This window comes from Solanum pennellii, chromosome 10 (genome assembly GCF_001406875.1).
Source record: "Solanum pennellii chromosome 10, SPENNV200".
NCBI classification, from domain to species: domain Eukaryota; kingdom Viridiplantae; phylum Streptophyta; class Magnoliopsida; order Solanales; family Solanaceae; genus Solanum; species Solanum pennellii.
The window spans coordinates 61,370,553-61,378,989 of NC_028646.1; the positions used below are offsets into that span (position 1 = coordinate 61,370,553).

General features: G+C 38.0%; 1 pseudogene; it reads left to right on the plus strand.

Annotated features, from left to right (window-relative positions):
- Nucleotides 1-2,977: 2,977 nt before the first annotated feature.
- The window catches only part of LOC107001434, an 89,956-nt pseudogene continuing 84,496 nt past the window's right edge, over nt 2,978-8,437 (plus strand).

Sequence of the window (8,437 nt, forward strand, 5' to 3'; positions counted from 1 at the left end):
CCTGCGTCTGTGTTGTTTGATCCAGGTTCTACATTCTCTTATGTGTCTACTTATTTTGCTGCTAAATTTGATATGATATGTGATAGCATGACTGTACCTATTCGTGTTTCTACACCCGTGGGTAAGCCCTTAGTGGTGGATCGAGTGTATCGATCCTGTCTTGTTTCTTTGGCTAGGTATGACACTTGAGAAGACTTAATCATTCTGGGATGGTAGACTTTGATGTTATCTTGGGTATGGATTGGCTTTGTCCTTATCATGATGTCCTTGATTGTAATGCTAAGACTGTGACTTTAGCAATGCCTAGTGTTCCGAGGGTTGAGTGGAAGAGTGTTAGTGGTTCTTATCCTAGCATGGTCATCTCTTTTATCCGTGCTCAGAGATTGGTGGAGAGGGGGTGTTTGTCTTACTTAGCATTTATTCGGGATACTAGAGTTGAACCACCTCCCATGGACTCTGTTCCCGTGGTTCAGGAGTTTCCCGATGTATTTCCTTCTGATCTTGCAGGTGTTCCCCCCAATAGGGATATCGATTTTTATATTGATTTGGAGCCAGGCACTAAGCCTATTTCTATCCCTCCATACCGTATAGCTCCAGCAGAGTTGAAAGAATTGAAGGATCAGTTGCAGGATTTATTGAGTAAGGGTTTTATTCGCCCTAGTTTGTCACCTTGGGGTGCCCCTGTATTGTTTGTGAAGAAGAAGGATGGGACCATGTGGATGTGTATTGATTACCGACAGTTGAACATGGTAACGGTGAAGAATAAGTATCCTCTTCCGCGTATTGATGACTTATTTGATCAGCTACATGGAGCATCATTGTTCTCTAAGATTGATTTGAGGTCTGGGTATCATCAGCTGAAGATTATGACATTAGATATCCCTAAGACAGCTTTTCAAACCCGATATGGGCATTATGATTTCCTAGTGATGTTTTTTGGATTGACTAATGCCCCTGCATCATTCATGGAGTTGATGAATGGGGTGTTTCAACCATAACTTGATTCATTTGTGATTGTTTTCATCGATGACATCTTGGTTTACTCTAAGACTGAGGAGGACCATTTCCGACACTTGAGGATTGTGCTTCAGAGGTTAAGAGAAGAGAAGTTGTATGCCAAGTTCTCAAAGTGTGAGTTCTCGCTTACATCTGTGGAATTCTTAGAACACGTTGTATCTAAGGAGGGTATTAGAGTAGATTCGACCAAGATTGAAGCAGTTAGAGTTTGAACATGACCTACTTCACCTACAGAAATTAGGAGTTTTGTTGGATTGGCAGGCTATTATCCACGATTTGTTCAGAGTTTCTCTACTATTGCAGCTCCATTGACTTGATTGACTCGACAGGATGTGGGTTTTCAGTGGTCTGATGAGAGTGAGGAGAGCTTTCAAAAGCTCAAGACTTTGTTGACTTCTGCTCCTACGTTGACTCTACCTGAGGAGGGTGTAGACTTTACTGTGTATTGTGATGCTTCAGGAGTTGGTTTGGGTGGTGTGTTGATATAGAAGGGGAAAGTGATTGCTTATGCTTCTAGGCAATTGAAATCCCATGACAAAAACTACCCTACTCATGATTTCGAGTTGGCGGCTGTGGTATTTGTAGTTAAGTTATGGTGTCATTATTTGTATGGGGTGCATTGTGAGATCTTCACTGATCATTGGAGTCTTCAGTTTATCTTTAGCAAGAAGGTTGAGGCAACGGAGATGGCTTGAGTTGCTGAAGGATTATGATGTACCATTCTGTATCATCCAGGAAAGGACAATGTTGTGGCCGATGCTCTGAGTAGGAAGACTACTAGCGTGGGGAGTCTTGCAGCGCTAGGTATTGAGGAGAGACCATTGGCTAGAGATGTGCAGATATTAGCTAACAGTATTGTCCGCTTGCAAATTTCAGAAGAGAGTGATGGGATGATTGCTTTTATTGAGGCCCGGTCTTTTTTAGTCGAGCAAATCCGTGCACACCAGTTTGATGATGAAAAATTATGTCTCATTCGAGACAAAGTATTGAGAGGGGAAGCTAAGGAGGATGTCCTTGATTCAGATGGTGTCTTGCGGATCGTAGGCAGAATTTGTGTGCCCAGGACAGGCGATTTTATTAGATTGATCTTGAGGAGGGCCATTGTTCTCGATATTCCATACATCCGGGAGAAGCGAAGATGTATCATGATCTGAGTCAGCATTACTGGTGGTGTGGGATGAAGAGAGATATTTCAGACTTTGTTTCGAGGTGTTTGACTTGCCAGCAGGTCAAGTGTGAGCACCAACGGCCCAGGAGTGTATCTCAGTGGATGCCTATTCCTACTTGGAAGTGGGAGCGGATTACTATGGACTTTGTTGTGTGTTTGCCTACCATAGTGGGCGGTTATGACTCTATTTGGGTCGTTGTTGATAGGCTGACCAAGTCTGCCCATTTCATTCCAATTCGGGTGAAGTATACGGCTGAAAAGTTAGCCGAGTTATATATAAGTCAGATCGTGCGACTACATGGGGTTCCTATCTCTATTATATCAGTTCGAGGTTCATTATTTACTTCTCACTTCTGGAAGGCATTACATCATGCTCTTGGTACTCAGTTAGATATGAGTATAACTTTTAACCCTCAGACAGATGGTCAGTCCGAGCAGACGATTCAGGTGTTGGATGTCATGCTCCGAGCGTGTGTGATCAATTTTTGAGCTTGATGGGATCGACATTTACCCTTAGCGGAGTTTGCCTATAATAAAAGCTATCACTCTAGTATCCAGATGGCACCATTAGAGGTGTTGTATGGTAGACGGTGTAGATGTCCGATTGGTTGGTTTAATTCGGTGGAGATGGACTCTTTGGATACAGATTTTCTTCGAGACGCTATGTAGCAAGTCCGTATGATTCAGTATCGATTGTTGACAGCCCAGAGTTGACAGAATATTTATGCAGACCACATAGTTAGAGCCTTAGTGTTTATGGAGGGTGATCATGTTTGGCTTCGAGTATCACCCATGAAGGGTGTGATGAGGTTCGGAAAGAAGGGCAAGCTTAGTCCTAGATTCATTGGCCTTTTTGAGATTTTAAGCCGAGTGGGAGAGGTGGCCTATAAGTTGGACTTGCCAACTAGTTTGTCAGCAGCCCATCCTATTTTTTATGTCTCTACGCTTCGAAAGTATATTGCGGATGAATCTCATGTACTTTCACTTGATTCTGTGGCGTTGGGTCCAAACTTGACATTTGAGGAGGAGCCTATAGCTATTTTGGATAGGAAATTTCGAAAGCTTGGGACCAAGGAGATTGCTTTAGTTAAGGTGCAGTGGAAGCACCGACCGGTGAGAGAGGCAACTTGGGTGACAGACTCTGACATGCGTGGCAGATACCCTCAGCTTTTTGAAGCTTCAGGTACTTTCTTTCACTTCATGTTCTAGGACGAACATGATTTTTAGTGGTGGATATGGTAATGACCCGCGAGGTTATTTTTGGAAATTTCAATTATTCGTATCACTTGTGTTAATTTATTTATGATTGATTATAAATACTGGAATTAATACATAGTTGTGGACTAAAGTGATCTTTTATTTAAGACCCTATACTATTAGGGTCATGTATTAAAAGAATAAGTTAGTGTATTTTGTCAGTTTTTAATAAACTATTAATTGATAAAACAAGAGAAGGCAGAAACCAACCTAAGCCGACGTACACGAGAGGTTTTCTTTTATCTTCAGGTAACAATCCATGGTACTTTGACGTAATTGTCTTCAGTTTGTCAATTATGTGTGATAAATGGGATATGATATGAATTCAAGATCTTGGTTTATTGAGAAATTAATGTATCTTTCTAGTGCAATGTGGGCCAGCCGTAAATGAGGATAATTGGAAGCCATGTGAAGGCTATTATTAGTTTGCATTAGAGAAACAATGAAAATTGTATAAAACAATAAATGAAGTGCTAGAATTATTGAGTGAAAAATTTGTAGTAATAATTTTTATGTGGCTAACTGGTAGAGGATGGTTCTAGGAAACTAAGAGAAAGAATTGGGAATATTTAGATTGGCCATAATGAGCCAATGATTGGTCATAATGAGCCAATCATTGGCCATAATGAGCCAACCATTGGCTGGAAAAAAATAAAATAAAATAGTTAAACAGAAGAAAAAAAATAATAATAGGGGTCAATTTTGAATTAACACTATTGTAATTAAATTAGTAGTGCAAATTTTATATCTAGGTCATTAAACTGTGAATCTTATTTTGATAGGTAGGCATGGGTAAATAAATATTATATGTATGGTGTTGAGTGAATGTCATTCGAATTATGATAGTGGAAAAGAAATAATAGAAATTTAATCCTAGGCTTGAAACTTGAAAAAAAATTATGATAGAGGAAGTTTTAATTGACATCAAGAATGACAAACATGATTATAAATTTGGGTGAATTTTTAGGTCAAGGTTAAACACAAATAAATAAATGTTGGTACTGTTAGTACCCAAATCTTATGGTGAATATATATACTTGAATAGGTTGCATCTATTCAGAAGTTCAACGAAAAGGGCAGGCTCAAGTCCAAGACTAATTATTTGATTGACTAAGGCAAGTGAATTTCTAAACCTTTGTTAAGCGTATGAAATTCGTTTATTTCCTTGTGTAGTGTGGAGAATGACTTGGAGACTTTTGCTTATTTTTTTGTGTTGTATTCCTTGTTGTAAATTCTGTTTTGTTATCAAAATGGTTATCTCCTCATTTTCATTTGAGCATGCCATTTGCATTGTATCTGAGACACGGATGTGGTAAGAGGATGTACCATTTCGAGGGTCGTATCACATGCCGCAATGGATATTATATTTTTAGGGACGTATCGCGCGCCGCGAAGGTTAATATTATCGAGGGTCGTGTCGTGCGCCGCGACAGATGCATGGACAGATATGTCCCCCATGGGTCCCGGACTGAGAGACAGCGGGTGTGTATCGCTAAGAAAGACATGCATCACTATATTCGACATAGCATTTCATGGCATTGCACATTTTTATCATTGATGAACTTGAACATGTGTTTTGCTGATCTTGTGAGTGTTTCTCTGTGAAGCTTGTGACTTTTGAATATTGAGTTGTTATTGAGAATGTGTAAACTGATAGAGTGTGGTTATTGAGTTGTGTGTTTGGTAAACTGTAAATTGTTAGGCTGTAGCGTGGAGTTTTAGATAGGGTGTAAGGAGTATCCGTATTTTGTTCACTTAACTTGTGTTTAGAGGTTTGCTTGTTGGGAACCGCGTGGTTTTGTACACCCCTTGCTTCTACAAATTTTTTGTAGGTTACGAGCCCGGATCTTCGTGATACCTGTCATTCTTTTCGTTTCCGAGGCATCTTGTGGAAGGTTGTGAGATAGCTGCTTGTCATCTAAGAAAACATTTCTACTCCAGTTTATGACTTTGTTTTTACTTGAAAGACAACTTGATTTTAGTCTTTTATTTTATTTCAATTCTAATATTTACATTAGAGGCTTGGGCACGTGACAACCTGGTTTTGGGGATCGAATTAATATGACTTGGTTTCATAATAGAAATTGTTGTTGGAATGTCATTTACTTCCGCATTTTGTTAGATATTGGGTTTTAGGCTGACTTGTCATGGTGGGATAAGACCAGTGCCATCACACCCATTTTTGGGTCGTGACGTGGTATTATCATTATCTATCAAGTTTGAAACCTCTTTTTTTAATACTATGAGAATTGCCCCTTTTATAAAAAAAATTAAATAGATGAATAAATTGATTGACCATTATAGTTACCCTACGATAAACATAATATTTGACTATTATTTAGTAAAGTCGATCCAAATTTATTCCTTTTAAATTACGGGGAAAAAGCAGTCCTTTATATTAAAAAGAAAACATTTAATCAAAAATGAAAAAGGTAAAAAGTACCTCTTCACTATCTGAAATAGAACATAAATATTATTCGTTTGTGTTTTGGCTAAAAATACCCCACTTTGTTTTTGTTTGCTCACAAAAACCCCTAACTTTAACTAATGCCACCAAGCAGGCCATGTGATATATTTTTGTCAGGTGACCAATAAAAATCAATATCCACCATGAAAAATCACGCAATTTAATACCCATCAGCCCGTCCCAGTTAAAATCCACCCTAACTCTTACTCTAATTTACAAGTAAATATAAAACCATACTCTGAGTGTTCGGTTAAATCAAAGAGACGCTAGATGATGATGATTCTGGCTACGTGCGTCTGTATAATAATAAGATGCAGAACAACAGGCATTTGTACGTTGAATGTACGAGTATGAGAATTTAAATGTTAAAACAACTTATGCTTGAAAAAAAGTTATAAGGAACACTTATTATGACTTTGCTCAACTCAAGAATAACTTTACTCAATACTACTCCAAAAAATACTTAGCTCATATGGTTGTGAAACAACTTCTTCTCTTGTTTGAGGTAATTACTTAAACATAACATTAAAAGCTCTCTTGGAAATCATAGTTTTCTCTTACTAAAACTAGCCAAAGTCTCTTTTGGAAGTCTCAGCTTCCTTTCTTGTTCAAAACGTGAAAACGTTTGTAACTCTTAGAGAATAACTTTTGAGAAATGAACTCAAGTTCTTACTCTTTGATTAATTTTCATATTGATCCTTAAAAAAAGTTAAAAAGTTTAATAAAGACTCTTGAAAACTTTGAGAACTTACTTTGTCTTTCTTCTTAACTTTTAGACTTGACTCCTAACTTTTTTGACTAATTTGATCTTAGCTTTCCTAGAATTAGATTATGGGTTCAAGGTTAATGATCTCATTTTGATGGATAATTTCATGATGTTTAGATGTACTTTAGAGTGTTGGAAACAACTAAGAATCATAGGTACATCACTTACGAATTAGTACGAAAAGGTAGGGGATGAATGGGGAGAACAGTCGTCCCTGGCGCTCTGAGAGGCACGGGGCGCCATCCCTCAAAGTTTAGAGAACCTTTTGTGGCGTTGTTGCTGGCTCGACGCTCCAGAGGACAAAGCTCAGAAAAACTTTTGTGGTGCTCTTGCAGGCGTGGCGCCCCAGCTAGAAAATCTCTAACCTTTCTACTTCATTTTTCATCTCTAAACCCTCTAAACTTCCATGGTTCTTTTCCTAAACACATAGGACATTAGTACCCTCAATTCCCAATAGATTTTACTCAAAAGATAACCCGTAATTACGAATCAAATCAACACTAGGCATTCAACAACTCAACTAACAAGAATTCGACAATGTTCTTCAGGAACTTCACATACTAACATGTAAACAAATCTCCAATCAATGAATTGCAACAAGCTTGGTGTGTGGGTTAATGGACCTAACACTAAATGATCTCACATACCTTTATAGGGATCACACCTACAAATTCCACTCGCAAAGTTTGGACGTTTTTGGCAAATTCTTGACTTTTGCCCCTTTCTTTCTTCTTTTCTCTCTTCTCCAAGCCCTAAGCATAACTCTAGCATTTTAAAACTGAACTAATTTAGTTCCGTTTACTCCAATAATTCCCTAAAAATGAATCAGGAAATTATTTAGAGAAAATTAGATTGTTTAGTCTTTGTTCTTTCAATTATTCATAAATGTTTTTATGTGTTTATAGAAGAAGCAAATTAGATTGTTTAGTCTTTGTTTTTGATATAGTCATGTTATACACTACACTCAATATATGTCTAGCTCCAATTTAATTCGATGTCCTAGAAGTGCCACAATTCGTGAAACAACATCTTAGAAATATCGCTTCAATAATTCGAGATCCAGAAGAGCGCAAAAGTAGTCATCATACATCAGACCAAGAATCTTTATGTGAATCTCAACAAAAGAGTACAAATAGAAAATATGGGACAATGCCCCGTCTTAAAAAAAATATTCCTAATCTAATCCAAAGAGCACTAGAGTTTCCATTTTGAACTCCCAATACCAACGACATTTTTGCGAGAAGGGAGAGTTCAATTCAAGATGTCACGACCCAAAACCGAGCCGCGACTGGCACCCACACTTACCCTCCTATGTGAGCGAACCAACCAATCTAAACCTTAACATTTTCAATTTAATATCAACAGAAAGTAATGCGGAAGACTTAAACTCATGAATAAAAACCAATTCAATAACTTCTAAGATTCAACATCTATTATTCCCCAAAATCTGGAAGTCATCACCACAAGAACATCTATGATCAAATTACTAAACTAAGAGTATTATAAGAAGCTAAAATAAACAAAAAAGCTAGTCCATGCCGGAACTTCAAGGCATCAAGACATGAGGAAGAAGATCCAGTCCAAGCTAGAAGCATTAGCTCACCCTGAAATCCGGTGTAATGAAGACTGGCTAGAGTTGCGGTTGAGTTGAAGACGACGGTATGTTTGCTGCATTCCACAAATAACAAGGAAAACAAATACAAGTAGGGGTCAGTACAAAACACGGGTACTGAGTAGATATCATCGGCCAACTCAAAATAGA